At 47.4% G+C, this 16,958-nt stretch overlaps 1 protein-coding gene across 5 annotated transcripts in view; it reads left to right on the forward strand.

The window, feature by feature from the left end:
* The window catches only part of Dpp6 (dipeptidyl peptidase like 6), an 883,656-nt gene that overhangs the window by 497,268 nt on the left and 369,430 nt on the right, over positions 1 to 16,958 (forward strand). The gene's annotated exons all lie outside the window — the stretch shown is intronic.

Here is a 16,958-nt window from a genome sequence, read left to right on the forward strand (position 1 = left end):
GAAGGGGAATATGTGTCCTGTGAGCTATCAGGCAAGCAGTAAAGATGCAGGATGAGAGACAGCCGGTGGGTGGTACTAGCATAGTGCCCAAAGTGGGAAACTTAGGGTCAGTGACCCACTCCTGGAAGAGTTGCACACACCCTCTCTGGGTTTTTGCACTCACATAAGGTCACATAAGGTCACAGCTCTCAGAGAGTATGTTTGATACACCAGCTGCTGATAGTGACTTCTGGTCCCATACACAGTGTCTCCTTTGCAGCAAAGAACTCAGCAATATCCTTCCCGTAGCTGCTGCACTTGGGTGATTTCTCACATGCCCCACTGGAAAGACTGAAGGCACCAGAGGAAACTGGTCCTTTCATAGAAGTCCTGTGTCCCAGCTACCAGGGCCCTGAGTGCTTCATTGCACAATCTGAATGCTGAGCAACTCACCAAGGTGTTCAAACAAGGTGGCATTTTGTGGCTGCAGGTCAGCTATTATCACTGGACTTGGTGGTACACGCCTTTAATCCCAGAACTCAGGAGGCAGAGGCAGACAGATCTCTGTGAGTTTGAGGCCAGCCTGGTCTACAGAGTGAGAGCCACACAGAGAAACCCAGAAAACTTTGCTTGCTAATGTCCTGCTCCCCTAGATGTATTCAAAAGCCTCCCTCACCATATCTCATTCTTCGTAGCACCTTTGAAATCCTACTTAGAGTGGCATATGTCCTCCACTAAGGGACACGAAGAGGGTGAGAGGCATTGTCTGTTTGTCTAACCTCGTTAGCCCTCAGGACAATCCCCAGCTGGAAAGCCCTCAGAATCGTTGTTGAGGAAGTGGATCCACTTATGAAGAGGAATAGATGGTCAGTGCTGAATTCTGTGTGCCGAAGTCTGAATGGTGACTTCTTAAACACCGGGACCATCTCCAAAAGCAGGCAAGGCCACCTAGCACATTGGCACCAAAGTAAGACACATTACTGAAGGTGTCTGTGCACCTTACATGCGTACATATCACAGACAGTATTTTTGAAAACAACCAAAACGGTTCCTATGTAAACCCTACTACTGTGGCTCTCAGTTGTGCTAATTGAGGTGTCATTTGGGGAGCACTGGTTTTTAGAACCAGTTTATAGAAGAGTGAGCATGGAGACATTAAATCTCACAAGCAGTGAATGACAGAGACTATATTTGACCCTAGGAAACCTGCTGCTGGAGCTGCATTCCTAGCCTTGGTGTTGACAGGTACATATACCCAAACATACTCAGTTACCTTAGCATCAGAAACATAGGATAGTCAAGTTGTGATTGGTCAAGGTCACCTTACTGAAGAGTGCAAACATCTGAATGGAAGGTGGGGGTCTGGGAGGCTGTAGGCAGGCAGTAGGATGCTTTGCTAAGGTGGGCAGAAGTGCTGCAGCAGCTGCCCACAGCCGGGCTGTGTGCAGAGGGAAGCTTATGTTGCTGCTTGGCTTAGAGATGTGAGATTTTCAGTTAGTCTCCTCTTGGCTCACTTTACCATGCCGGTGACAATCCTTCAAGCCTAAGAACTGAAACTGGCGTGCATCTCTTCTCAGGTTGCCACTTAGTAGTTGGAAGCCCAGGCTGTGTTAACTCCGTCTCCAAACATCCTCTGGGTGCAGGGTACCACTGTGCAGTGCAATTCAGGGATGACTACCCACTTGCTTCTTGGGAAATACATTTCCAGACCCTATCTTAGTTAGGTTTTTATTGCTGTAAAGAGACACCATGACCACAGCAACTCTTATAAAGGAAACATTTAATTATGGTGGCTTGCTTACAGTTCAGAGGTTCAGTCCATCATGGCAGGAAGCATGGTGTTGTGTAGGCATGCATGGTGCTGGAGAAATAGCCGAGTGTCCTACATCTTGCAGGCAATAGGATGTTGACTGACTGTCACACTGAATGAAGCTTGAGAAAAAGACCTCAAAGCCCGCCCCCACAGTGACATACTTCCAACAGTTGTGGCCCAGATTAAAGGTGTGCCCTCCAGCCTCAAGGTCTGGATTAAAGGCATGTGTCATCCAGCCTCCTCCAACAAGACCACACTTCCTCCAACAAGGCCACACCTCCTAATAGTGCCACTCCCTGTGAGCTTATCCTGGCCAAATACATTAAAACTACCACAGACCCAAGTCTGCCCTCATTTTAAGGTTCCTTCTTTGATCCTACTTTGAAGTGACTCCCCTTACCTTTCTCATTTTATAGCATAAGTGACAGGCTCAATGTCACCCCTACTGAACCTAAACCAGCACAAGGTGATCCTTCAAAGACACAAAACACAAGACTTGAAAACTGACCCAGATGGGGTCTAGACAGAATGGTGGATGTGATATATTGACACTCTGAAAACACCTTGATGTGGTGATTTTCAGCAAGTATATTTGTCACACGTTTGTAGGCTCGGTTCTATATAAAACACTTGAAAGCACAGTAGGGGGTAAATGTGTTTTAAGTTGTCCAGACACGGCTGTGAGCTATTTTCTAAGAGTCCAGCATGTGATGTATAATTGTGTCTCGGAGGAAAAAAACCCAACTCGGTGACATGGAATAAGTAAGTTAGGAGGAGGCTTCAGAATAACAGGAAACAGCTTAATCCTCCTCCTTTCATTCCCACTCTCCTGAACAAGAACATAAAGGAAGTGGGAGCAGATGAGTACTTGGTACCCCTGACTGTGACACCCATGGCCAGACCAATGAGGTCTAAATTGCTACTTGATTCCTAAAACATCAGGTTTCTGGGACACGTGGTCTGTCTGGGCACAGTGGAGGAGCAAGGTAAGAGATAGCAGGTGTCTTTCTGGGCATATACCTGTGTCTTGTGATTTATGAATGATAGGAAGGTCTCTTTCCCAAATTCCAAACAAAGAGCTAGGAATCATCTGCACAAACAGGACTCCTCCCACCTACTGGCAGGGTGGTGCCGACTGCAGCTCCATCCTTGCCATGGTCCACAGAGACTGCATACCTCCCTGGTTGCATGGTAGTGTGGATAGTGTGATCAAACCCTTTCCCAGACAGCCTTTAATTAGAGTATGTGTGCCTGGGAGAGAGGAATGAGCACATAAACACACCTCCATGTGAACGGGTGCTTCAGTTGATCTGGGAACACCCCTCAAGAGGGTAGGAGATGAGCAGGTGAGAGGGGGCAAACCAGAATCAAAGATGCCGACTTGAGATATGCCCAGGGCTTGTCCCAGCAGAGGCTCGGGCTTGCTTTCAAGTCCTCAGATCAGATTCTTCAGGCAGAATTGTTTCAAGTAGCCTGGACTTTGAAGGCAGGCTGCTCCCTGGTTGTGGACGTGTGAGAAGGTGTCTTGCAGAGCAATTGGAAGCATCTGCCTTTGTGTGTTGAAAAGGAACTTGGGTTGCCTTACTGGGAACAGGATCACTGTAGTGCATCGAGTTTTCTGAAAGGAAGGCAAAAGCACATGGTTGGTCACTTCCTGTGTGTAGTGCTGAACGTTCGGCCTGGCTTGAATGTATGGTAGGGGTTAGGTGCTAATTTTCTGCCCTCCCTCTGGGATCATCTGTCCCTCTTTGGAAGTATTGACCTTGTTGATTTATCTATTGGGATATGGAACAAAGGTGCTATGTAGTTTAAAATATATTTCTAGGAGAGCAGAAGGAATCACCACTATGGCATTAGCAAGTGTAGTCAAATTCTAATTTGTAAACAAAAGCCAAAGGAGACAGCTAAACCTAGAAAGGACAGCCACCAGCATAGGAAAGTGAGGCCTTGGAAGTCTTTTTGTGCTAGCACAGGTTCTAAAAGACACAACTGGTGTACCTGAGTGTTTCTCCCCCCCCCCCCCAAGGAATAGATCACACACAGGTGTGTGCTTGCACACCGTCAGCCCTGCTGTCTGCCTGAACATCTCCAGATAGCCAAGCTGGACAGGTGTCTGGGTTGCTTCAGGCTGTCCCTGAGACCCCATTCCTTTCCCCTCACCTCCAGGGTCCCCTGGTCTGGTCTGGGAGATGCAGTTACCCCCTCTGTGCTGTCTTTCATATCCACATGACGGTGAACAGTTGCCCAGCCCTCCTGTCTCCACGCCCCGCCTTCCCTGTACTTCACTGCACCTTTTGATTACCTCTTCATTTTCACCTGCTCCTCATTCTTGCCCTTTATTCTAGGTGCGAGCAGAATGAAAAAGAAAGACGTTCATGTGATGAGTTAACAAAGCCATAGTCAAAGTCAGCTGTGTAAAGGGACTGAGCTGAGAACTCAGGGGCTGAGGAGCAGTACCCCAGGACATGCTGCCTCCTCCTCTCAGTAACTCCATCTTTCTTTAAGAACCGGGCTTCAGGAAACTGGAAGAATAACCCTCTAACTTGGTTTCACTGTTTTTATTAAGTTAATTCTTGCTGCTGCAGATCTGCATCACATTATATAGAAAGAGGCCTCCGCTGACTTCGTGGGGCTCTCTCAAAGCTCTCTCATCACATGGCAAGTGGTTGCCCTGCACTTCTTATATGTCGGTGACTTCTCCCATCTCAACTGCTCAACACTACCAGAAGAAACAATTTCTGTTAAGTTTGGACCCATCGAGAACTTTGAGGGAAATTAGATATTTTTTTAGCAAGTTTATCATTGCTCAATTCATTCATTTTTCTTATGGTAAAACATACATAATACAGAATGCACCACATTAGCTACTTTCAAATGTATGGTTTCATGTGAAAGCTGTGTACCAAAAAACTTCTAGGATGCTGTGGTCATCATACCCTGCATCCCCAGGACCTTCCCATCAACCTTATCTGCAACTGTCACCAGTTGCCAGCCAGATACCCAGTGTGACTCTTCTGTATTGACCACCCAAGAGACCGCCTACGTGGGGTCTCCTATATGTCTGGTTTACTTCGTGTGGCACCATGTCTCTGAGGTTCATCCATATTGTTGCAGGTACCAGGATTCCTTCTTTTCTTAGGGCTGAAAGTCTTCATTTTAGCTGATGGACTTACTTACAAACACTCTGGCAGCCAGCCTATCTGCGCTCGGGGCTCAGGGTTTCCAGAAATCTGACTTACCCCGGGAGCTCCCGATGAAGCAGGAACAGAAACCACTGCCTTTGAATCAGACAGACTCCAGCTGGCATCCTGACTCTGTGACTAACAGCCAGGTGACCTTGGGGAGGTCACTTGACCTCTTTAGTTTCATTCTTATAAAATTCAGACAGCAATTAAAAAAATAGTATTAGTATTCCCCTTTGGATCAAAGGATTGGTTGGCGAGTGATGGGGGCTAGTACACAAAGGATTCACTAGGATAGCAGTCAGGGTCGTGCTGTTTGCAAGACCAAGTTGTATCTCTCTGTGTGTGTATGCATGAGTGTGTGCGTGCACCTGTGTGGATATATGTATGTGTGTGTTTAGCTGTATGTATGTGTTTGTGTGTGTGTTTGCATGTGTGTGTATGTTTATGTATGTGTGTATATGTGTATGCATATGTGTGTATGCATATGTGTGCATGTATGTGTATGTTTAATTGTATGTGTTTGTATGTGTGTTTGCATGTGTGTATATGATACGTGTGTGCACATGTATACAAATACATGAGGACGCTGGAAGACAACTTTAGGCATCATTCTACCATCCATCTTGTTTTTTTGAGACAAGGTCTCTCACTGGGGCCTGGAGCTCACTGCTCAGGCCAGGCTGACTGGGGAGCCAACCCCTTCAGCATCTTTTTGTCTTTACCTCCCCAACCCTTATATTACAAGTGTTACCTTGGCCAGTAAAATAAAAGAAACAAAGCCAAAACATGGATTCTGGGGATTCAAACATAGGTTCTCATGCTTGCAAGGCAAGCAATTTACCCCCTGAGATAGCATCCCACCCCCAAAGTTGTACCTTCCTGTCACTGTCCCTGTAGCCAACACCATATGCCTTGACAGGGAGGCCGCACGGGAGTGCCCACCCTTGTTTTTCAAACCCTCTTGTCTCTCCTTTTCTCATGACTGAAACAGCCAAAATTATAGTTTTAACTAATCCTACAGGAGTTTATTGATACTTATCACACAATAGACACTGAATGCATGTTATCAGCCCACACACATGTGGACAGAAGTGGATCTGAGAGGCATGTGTACTTGTAAACAAGAGGCCATCTTGATTATCTTCCAGAGGGAACAACAAGAAAAGTAGTCCTAGAGTGTCGGGAGTGGAGGGTAGGCCAAGAAGTGCTTTTCTGAGGAGGAGATATGAGTGGGGGTTGGCATGAAGCTCACAGGGGTGAGTTATGCATAGTGCCAGGGATGTTTTAAGTAGAGGTAGAGGAAATTCTAGAACATATAGGTAGCACTAAATTTGGTGTGTTCTTGGGACAAGAAGTAAGTCAGCTTAGCTACAGAGTGTGAACGGGGCAAGGTAGATGGAAATGAAGATTTATGTAAGATGTGGGAAGGCACAGGCCTGAGGACTTTGGATGTACTACATGCGCAGTGTAAATCTTGTCCTGGATCTGATGTTTGTGCTCCCTAATGTTCACTGATGCCCTGACCTCAAAGCAAGTGTTTGGAACTGGGTCATTAGGGTGGAATGAGTCCACCCCATGGTGAGATTGTACCCTCCTAAAAAGGGGGGAAACACTAGAGTCCTGTCTCCATTTCCCCCATAGCATAAGGACCTGTGGGTAAGGTGGCCATGCACACCCTCAGAGAGCCCTCATCAGGGTCGGAACATGTCAGAACTTTGATCTTGAGAAATAACTGCTGCTATTTACCATGCTTGGCCAATAGGAAACAGCTCTGGCAGCCTGAGCAGACAGAAACAAAACTGCTCTCCAGAGGGCTAGTCTGCTTCTCAGGGCTTGCATCTTCTCTAGGACCACCACTGACTTTTATAGCAAACACTGCCTTTTAACTAATGGATGCTGAAAATGGAGGACGAGCCAAAGATGTATCCAGCTTGCCCACCTTGAGGAGCTAGCCAGGCCAGCCTCAGGACTGGTGAGGTTGACACAGGCCACATCCCTACCCCAGTGATGCCTACTCAGCCAGCCTTCCTGGGACCTACTTGCATTCATATTGGACCTTTGACTACGTGCTGAGCATCATTTTCATTTGGCAGATACTTTCAGCAACCCACCAGCATGGGGTCATTAGAGATAGTCATATGCAGTTGAGGGGCCACTGGACCGTGGGTCTGAGCAGATGGTGGCCATTACTGTGGTTGAGCTTAATTTTGCTGAGAAAGCTGAGGCCACTGATGATGGTTCTGTTCTTTGGCCCAACTTTAAAAATGCTTTTCATAAGAATACTCCGGTATGTGAGGCAACACTAACCAGAGAACACACTTCTTCAGCACTTCTGTGTTGCTACAGCCATGCCTATGTCTTTATAATACATAGCCTCAGGCTGGGGAGGTGGTTCAGTGGAGAAGGGTGCCTCTCTGCAAGCTTGAGGACATGAGTTCAAATCCCCAGCACCCACATGAAAAGTGGGCCATGGCTGCACATACCTGTGACCCCAATATTGGGGACAGAGAGAAGCAGATTCCCTGCCAGCCTAGCCAAAAAGAAAAGCTTTGGGTTCAGTGAGAGTTACTGTGTCAAGGCAATAAGACCACCACAGAGGAAGATACATGGACGTCCTGAACTGGCCTCCATATGTGCATCTATGGACTGCATCTATGGACTGCATGCATCCATATGTTCATGTGTGTCATACACACACACACACACACACACACACACACACACACAAAAGTGTGTGTAAAAGTAAGAAGAAGGATTATTTTTCTCAATGGATGGAAACTAACACCTTAGGGGATTTTAAAATTCCACATCCCTGCTCATGTTGCATAGAGCAATGTCCATGAATATGTAAACCCAAGAAGGAACACATGTCCTGTGGAATACATTTACATTCAGCTCTTCACACACACGGTGACCCTCCTGGTTAATTGACTTGCGGCGGGTAGTTTTGGATACATGCACGGCACTCCCAGAGCAGGTCTGTTACCCACTACTCCACAAAGCTAATCTCTCTGGTTAATAGTTTGCAGCTTGAGTCTCATTAAGTGGGAGAACTCCTAGCCATGCTTGGCGGTAATCCTCTGTATTCATTTGCTGTAATTTGGCTCCTGACTGGGGGATATTTTCTCCGTTATTGTGTGGTGGGGTTTCCTAGCATTCTGCTTTGGAAAATGGCAGTAATCTTGTAGCCTCACTTCAGAAGGGATTCCTTACTTCATTGTCTGAGATGTACAGCAAACATTGTAATAATATTAGATGACAGCAACCACTAAGAGTCACTGGCTGTACATTACACATTTCGAGTTCCAAGGGGGGTTCTTTCATGACTCGATTCTCATCATGCTGCAAGGAAGTAATTCTCATCCACATTTCTTATATTGAGAAGCTGAGGCCAAGAGTGAGTAAGTTTGATTCAGTCAGTAACTGCCATGAGATGAAAACTCAAGCTTACAATCTAGTCTCCTTCCTCTTCAACGTAACTCCTCAGACATGTGACCATTACCCACAGAGCAGACATGGGCACAAGTGTGAAGTCCCAGGCGAGTCGGAGCAGACTTCAGCACCATGACTGGTTGTGTGGAAAGAGGAGTCAGTCTGAATTCCCAGGTGGAATCATGGGACCAGTTTTTCTGGGGGATAATAGAAATATAAGTGTTGTGATCATTTTAAATAAACTTCCATTATTATGTAGAAACACTGCACAATCTCTGGTTGAGGACTGTGCAGTTCACGTTTTGCCCTGTTCATGCTTTTATCCCCAGGACCCCCAAAACAGTGAGACCACTCAAATATTTTTTGAATAGGGTTGAATATATCATAGCCTACCTATTGCAGATATCTGCTCTCCATCATGTTCAGTCTGTAAAAGCAAGGAAGTGGAATGAGCTCTCGGATCATGTCAGGAGACGTAAGGAAATCAAGGTAGCCACATTAAAATAGGTGTAAGCAACCATCAGATCACAAGGCAGGATTCCACAAAGGCTTCTGCATCATTTTAGATGTTCTTATTCATTGCAATAAATAAATAAAAGTGGAATCACCATTCTGATAGAGAGATCTAATGGCCAAGCAGCACTACCAGCCCTGGGGCCAAGTGTATGTGCCCCATCATGAGGCCACGAGCAATACACAATGCCATTTATGTGAATGTCGTTGTCAGAAATGCTTAGTTTAAATAAATATCCTCACCTAAAGCTGCCTTTGCACAAGACAGCTGGCCTAGATCTGTATGAGCGAAAGAGAAAGCAGAAAGAGAAAGAGTGAGAAGAAACTGCCTAGAAAGTGTCCAAGTTGTCAAAGAGGAATGGATCTGATCAACGGGGATAAACTAGATGTCCTGATATGCCTGGTGTCTGCCTTGATTGATTCCTTGGTTTAAAACCGAGAAGACATCCCTCCTTGCCTGTGGAGTCATACCTATGTCTAGCTAATATATAGAGCGTGGTGGGGGAGAGGAGCGAGTCAGGTACTCAGCTCTGTTAGGTGTGATAAATAATGCCTGAGGGACATGTCAAGATGGAAGAGGAGAAGGTGGGTGGTAGGAAATGCATGCTGAAGTACTTGCGAAGTCCCTTTTAAAAGATGCATTATTTATTTACATGTGTATTATGAGAACGTGTGTATGGGTGCCCTCAGAGGCCAAAAGTGATTGTAGGATCAGGTGCTTGTGAGTCACCCAACCAGGGTTCTAGGAACTGAGTGAGGCTTTAAGAACAGCAGGTGCTTGTAACAACTGAGCCACTGCTCCAGACCCATGCATCTTTTAAAAGCTTAACAAGGATTGTGTATATGCATGTGTGTATAAATATGCATATATGTACATTTATGTATGAGTGTATGCAAATAGAATGGGAACCTGAGTGTAGGTTCTGAGTAGTGGCCATGCCTTCACCAAGTGTGGTTGGGTGGTCATTGTCCTGCCCACCTGCTTCTCCGGAGCTCTCTTGTTCTTTCAAGTAGCAGTATGGGGTGGATAGATACCATGCCTGTGTGCCTCAGGATGACATATGAGGCCTGTGCTTCTGGCCCACTACATCACAGGACCTGTATGTACTTCTCAGAGGGGCCCGTGCCTTCAGGGTATGTGTGTTCCACTGCTCTTTTAGGGTTTGTATTTGTGGTTTTCCTTCCTTCCCCACAGTTCCCCTGACTCCCTGGCACAGTGTCTGTGTTATAGCACTTAGATGGCAGGGGAGGGGTGGGGGGATGGGAGCTGGCAGTGTAGCTGCTTCCAAGCTATGGCCGTCTTCCCTTTCTGCTTCTCCAGCCTCTGGGTCAGCTTCCCACAGTTTTCCCAGTTCTCCAGCCTCTGGGTCAGCTTCCCACAGTTTTCCCAGTAGGCACCTTGCCTCATGGCTTCCTCTTTTGTGGGTGTGTGGGGGAGGTTTCAGTGTTCTTAGCTGCCACAGGTGTGTGTGTGTGTGTGTGTGTGCACATGAACATGTGTAAGAATGTGATCATCTGCCTCTGTGTATGCACCCATGTGTCTCTGCAAGGTGCACGTGCACATGTGTGCATTTGAGTTGGGCTTCTCGGTTGAGTGCAAGCCATACTTAATATTCCCCTCCGCCTGATTTCTGTGTCCTCCACAGTGGCTCTTGCTCTGGGCCTCTGCTTTGTCTTGATGTTTCTGGGCCAGTTGCTGGCAGCAAGAGAGCATGCATATTTAAAGAGAGCCTCTGCTGTAGGTGGCTCCCATGGGCCTCCCTCTGTTTGGTGGTATCTGCTCTGAGCAGGTGCTTATGGTCTGTGACAGAAAGAAGCATCCTGAGTGTGGGGCCGGCAGTGCTGAGGGGTGGTCCTGGCAAGCCATAGCCTTCTGCACCTCACTTTTGAAGTGGAGGTCACCAGATGGTGGTGTGCAAACTGTAGCATTTGGGGCAAGGTGTTAGCTGGACTGCACTAAGCATCCACGCAGCTTAGCAGATAACCTGCTCGGACAGTAAAGTTTACTGACCCACGTCCAAGAATTTGCCCTGCTCTACTGGGATGATGATCAGCACAGAATGACAATAGCCAGAGATTGCTTCTGCTGGCACCCTTCATACATTTCCTAGTAACTGTTTTTATACACATGTTGTGGGGTGTGTGTGCGTGTGAGTGTGTGTGTGTGTGTGTGTGTGTGTGTGTGTGTGTGTGTGTGTGTGTGATGCATGTCTACACATGCATTTGTGTATGTATACGTACATGTGTATATGTGTGTGTGCATTTGCATGTGGAGACCCAAGGTTGATGTCAGGAATCATTCTGGATCACTCTTCTGTGTGATTGAGGCAGGGTCTCTCAATCAAACCCAGAGCTCACTGATATGGCTAGTCTTACTAGGCAGCTTGCCTCTGCCCCTGAACTTGAATTACAGTGGGCTGCCACTTTGTGTGGGTTTCTGGGGATCAAACTCTGGTCCTTACACTTTACTGCTGAGCCACCTCTCCAGCCCCACCTCCTTGACTCTTTAGCAGAGGGCAAACCTGCCAGCCACCTCCTCGGATCATGTTTTTCTTTCTTTTCTGTGTGATTGGCACCCTGAATTTGAAGATTCCCCTTGAAATCTTCCAACCTGCCAAACCACAGCCGGGAGACTGTCACCTGATTCCGAACCATGAGAATGAACTTGGTGATGAGGTGGTACACAAGGGACAGGCTCAAGCTGCTACTGGCATGGGGCTGTTTCTGGTGAGATCCAGGGTGAGCAGTCAGAAAAACTCCCATCCCATCTCTGGCAGAGGCCAGCCCAATAAGAGCAAATGCTGTGGACAGCATGGTGCTTGCCCCAGCTGGTCCCCTGCTCTTCTGAACCTACCATCTGCACCCATAAAAATCCTCCCTTCCCACTCCCTTCTCTGCAGCCTTACACACTCCTGTTTTCTTTAGATTCCGCAATTAACAGACTTGCACCTTAGTTCGGATCCACTGTGAAAGCATCACTTAGCACCACAACCTTCACCATGCATCACCTTGCAGGACATGTTCATTATTCCTGAGTGTGGAGCATAATGACTTTTAGTCAATTTTGATATAAAGAAGTAAGCGTGTGCCATCAATAATCACCAGAGAAAATACAACAAAACTGCTTTTCCCCTGACAGATTTATGATTCAGCAGCATTAAAAATGTGTGAGTGAATTCTTCAAAGCCGTGCCCATCTCTGCCATTCACGAAAGGACTCTGTACTTGGCCACTCTGGTCTCCATGTTTTTTTGTTTTTTCTGGTCACCCTCACTACATACTGTTCTGCCTTGGCTTCCTGGGATATTGTGCCTTAGCTCACCAAGGCTCCCTGTGTCCTTCCAGACAGAGGATACTTGTCCTCATTTTACAGTAAAGACCAGAGAGCTGAATGAATGATAGCATTACTATATGGTGGCAGGACTCAAATTCAGGTCTTTATACAGCACAGTGTGCCCTCCAGTGACTCAGTGTGACATCCCCTGACCTCAGGGATGTCACTAAACAATGTGGAAAGGCTTGAAACCTAGAGTTTAATACTGGTGGCACCGGGAGCGGGCTGAGTCTCTTGGGTAAGGAAGCCATTGGGTTTCTGGTCAACTGGAGGACCCTGACCTTGGTAGGTATTTGTTGGGGAGACTTGGAGGTGGAGGGTGGGGAATAGGTGCCTGGACTCTAACAAGGCATTGAGAGGGAGAAAAAGAAGAGTGGAGTCACGGGGCAGGAAGAGACTGGCTCACAGGTCCCACTGCAGTGGGAGGGGGGATCTCAGGCCACCGCCACGTTGGTTCCTTCACTCACTCTGAGCTATTATCCATCCTTACTGTGTGAAAAACACAGTAAGGACCAGATGAGTGAGTTAATTGAGTTTTCCTGCCAAGAAACGGGAAGCTGTGGCAGGATTCCGATTTAACTCTGGCTCGTATCACCAAGCGGTTATTTTTTTTTTTCATCAGGTGGTTTTCATTGAACACTCAGCTTTATGCCTTCCATCATGAAGACCACACACTCCATCATGGTCCACACTCCGTGGCCTGCCAACCAGGGGTATATCAGACTGTGGGGAGAAGAGATGGGGCTTACAGGCCAGGGCTGGAGTTCTGAAGGAGGCTCTGCTACCCTGTGGCTGCACGGCTGACAAAGTCCTTGAATCTCAGTGAGGAAGGGCCCTCCCGTCAGCCGAGATGCCTATTGTTGCCTCTTGGGCTTCTGCACTCACTGCTCCTCCGGATTACTCAGGAACATTAGCTTCGAGTTGGTGGAACCTGTGTACAGATGCCTTAGTGGGAACATAAGGCATGTAACACAGGTGTGCCAGAGTGCATTCAGACAGGAAGTGAGAAGATGGGATCTCCTGTGTTCCGCCCAGGGGAAGAGCTCCCAGCAGGATGAAGGCTGGGTTCTTCAGAGGCCAGTGGCTTTGATGATGAGGTTGACAGGTGCTCTTGTAGAGAAACAGGAGGCCACAGAGGAAGACACTGAATCCCTCCCCTAAGTGGACCTGTTATCATAATTTGACTCTCCCAGGCAGACAGTCCTTCCTCACAGACCCTTGGGGTGTGTGTGTAGCAAATGCTGCTAGCTCTGATGTCCCTTTATCGCCTCTGTGGCCCTCATGTGTTTTAAGGGATGAATGAGAGGGACTCGCTGAAATTTGATTGGTTCTATTGATGTCTGTTCCCTTCCTTGATGTTGCAAAAAAGGTCACAGCACTTACCTACATTGAAATATTAGGAGAGTATGCATGTGAAAATCTGTGACCTGCTTCATATGTGCTAAGCCTCAGAACATGTATGGAACAAAATGGCTTACCTTCTTTGGCCCTAAGAATCTGTGAGACCAAACCCATCAAGTTCCAGTTCACGTGTATGTGTGTGTGTGTGTGTGTGTGTGTGTGTGTGTGTGTGTGTGTGTGTGTGTGTGTGTATTCCCTCTTTGCCATGGCTGATGCTTCCTCAGGGTTCCCATCAGTCCCTACCAACCAAGAGTGTCATCCTACCAGACATACACACCCCATCCCTCAGTCTCTGTCTTCTTTCCCTATGTGACACTGGACTATTGACCCAACATTCTAGCCACCACTGATCATTCTAGCAACAATGGCCCGACTTTGTGTCCGTAAGTCCAGGGGGCAAAGTAAACCCTCAGAGCCAACTGTGGGAAAGCTGGAGCTTCTGTCTATAGCTGAGGGCTCTGGGTTTTCCCTGGATTGTACTCCTAACAGGAAAGGGGTTGGTTAGTTCAGAATAAGAGTGGTAGACCCTTGCCTAGTTAGAGAAAGCAGGGGCAAGGCAGAGGCTCGTGGCTGGCTGGCTCACGGCCAGTGCACTATACTGGAACATCAGTGATCTCTTGGGTTAAGACTGCAGCTAGCTAGACAAGAGAGCTCCCTGGGAGGAGGGCAGCATGAGGCCTGTGATGGCCTCCAGCAGCAGCCTTGGTCTTGGCCTTTGTTCTCCGTACTTTTCTCTTTGTATCAAAATACCCAACGGAAGGACCCGAAGGAAGGAAGGATATTCCGGGTCACAGTCTGATGGTGGAGTCAATCATGACAAGTAAGCCACAGTGGCAGGGATTGGTCATTTCAACCAGTGTCTGTGGCCTGTGACATATGTGCCATGTCTCAGAGTCTAGAACATAGGCGCTCAGACAGGTCCTCTGCCAGCCTCGCGTTATCCCGCACCACTCCCATCAAAATGTTTCCGATGCTCCCAGCCCAGTTTAGAGCCTTCCTTTCCGTGACCCTGTTTCAGGCATTCAGCTGTTTGGCACCCTCTCTTATTCTTTCCTCTTTGTTGCACCTTGAGAGGGCCATGATAAAGCACAGTGCAGTGGGTGGTTGTCTGTGCCACGCCCTGAAGCACCGCCCCCAGGGAAGCAGCAAGTAGCTGCTAGGCACCTGCCCCTTGGGCGTGGCCACCAGGGACCCTTAGGACCTGGGATGCGCACAAATGAACATCCCTCTCTTCACTACCTCGTGGTCTTGGATGCCGGTGCTGATCAAGGCAGAGCTCTCCAGAGAACCGCATTGGACTGTGCCCCACCACTCCAGGATTTTGTAACCAACTCCTTTATTCTGGTTGTGCGTAAACCCCCAAATAAATTCCTTTGACCATCAAATAGACTATGTGGATCTATCCCATTACACAGGGCCCTCTGGTGCACCATACATGCCCTGCCCTTTTGCTGCATAACTATACCATTGTCCTTCTTACCCATTGACTTAGAATCCTGTGACCCTTGAAGGTGGGCTCATCATCGAGGGCAGGGGTCACCACTCTCTCATCTTCTACGTGGCATGTGTGTGCACCATGAGGGAAGCACTGAGGGACATTGTTGCATGAACAGATTGCAGGGCTGAGTTATTCTCAAAATCTTCCCTCTTCTGTTCTAAAAATAGTGAGTTTTCTTAAAAGACATTAGTAATTGTTAAACTCAGTTGTTTCCATATTTAAAGAATCACCAAAATTATTTGATACAGGGATTAGGGAGATGGCCCAGCAGTTAGGAACAGGAGACTAGGGTTTAGATCCCAGCACCCACATGGCGACTAACAGCCTTCTGCAACTCCAATTACATGGGGGCTTAACGCCCTCTTCTGGGCACCACTGGTACTGTTTTCTCTGTCTCTGTCTCTGTCTCTGTCTGTCTCTCTGTCTCTCTGTCTCTGTCTCTGTCTCTCTCTCTCCCTACACACATGCACAAAGGCAAGGGCATACATCCAAGTGGGCACTCATACACATAAATTAACAGTAAAACTTTTAAATTTTCTTTTGGTGCACATAAAAAAAAAAAGATGCCTAAGTACCCCTCAGGATACCTGGAGTTATTCTTTCTCAAGGTGGGCCCTTCAGATCCAGCCTCATCCCCGCTTTGCACAGTAGAAAGTGCACCTTAGGGTGGAAGAATCAGTCTTGTATCCCACCAGGTATTCTCTGTGGAGATATGTGGTCTAGCCTACTGTACCTTTGCTCCAGATATGTGTCCTCCATGTTCTTGGGAAGTGAGTATGTGGTGGAACACTGTCATTCACATGAGGGGTGGGGGGGGGACATGGCTGGAGTGGGGACCAGGCTCTTAGGAAAGCAGAGGCATGTGACCAGTGTCTGCAGCCGGAGGTTGATTCCAGGTGAAGACAACATCTATCCATTGCTGTTTAAGTGAAGTTAAAATTGGAGGACTGAGATAATCTAATGGAGTATTCCATTTGTCAGAGGGTTATGTCTTATTTCTTGGTGATTTATTTCCTGTTCAGATATACTCTGTACTGCAAATGACATTCCAAGAGCCCATTCCTGTCCCCTGAGCACTTGAATGCCTTCCAAGCGGTAAAGCTGCTGTGTGGTTTAAGCTGGTTTGGAAAACTGTCATTGAGGGTGATGGATTACCATCCCTGCAGTGGGTGTTCAGCCTCCACAGAGTTCACAGCCCCCTCACCTTAAAGACCCAATTTGTGTGGAAATGTCACTCAATTATTTAGAAGTGCATTCTTGCTGACATCAGCAACTCCAGAGGCATTGGAGAGTTGGGCGGAGGGGGCTCCCTAAGTCACAGCATGGCTGCTCGCTGCATTCCCTGGAATGCTCAGCTGCAAGATAAGGGTGGTTGATAGCTGGTGTCACCTTCAGGGAGGTTCTTTATGCCTTAAACTTACTTATGTTTTAGTTTGGGATGAAATCAGAAAATTAGAAATGAAGAAAAATAAGATGGCTTTGTCAGCTCGCTGTGTGCTCAGGATTGGAAAAGTTTCCAAGAAGCTTTTTTCCACTTTTTATCGTGTGTGTGTGTGTGTGTGTGTGTGTGTGTGTGTGTGTGCTCTCATTTGCACACGCACACAGGCACATGCATACCGTAGAATTTGTGTGGTCAAAGGCAAACCTCAGGCACCAGGCCTCACCTTCACCTTGTTTGAGACAATGGATCCGGCTTGCTTTTGAGTACAGCCGGCTTGACAGCCCAAGAGTGCCGGGGGGCCTCTGGTTTCTGCTTTGGTCTCACCATGGGAGTCCTCAGCTTATATACCTGTGTTACTGTGTC

This window comes from Peromyscus californicus, unplaced genomic scaffold (assembly GCF_007827085.1).
Source record: "Peromyscus californicus insignis strain IS unplaced genomic scaffold, ASM782708v3 Scaffold_6__1_contigs__length_162567912, whole genome shotgun sequence".
Classification (NCBI taxonomy): domain Eukaryota; kingdom Metazoa; phylum Chordata; class Mammalia; order Rodentia; family Cricetidae; genus Peromyscus; species Peromyscus californicus.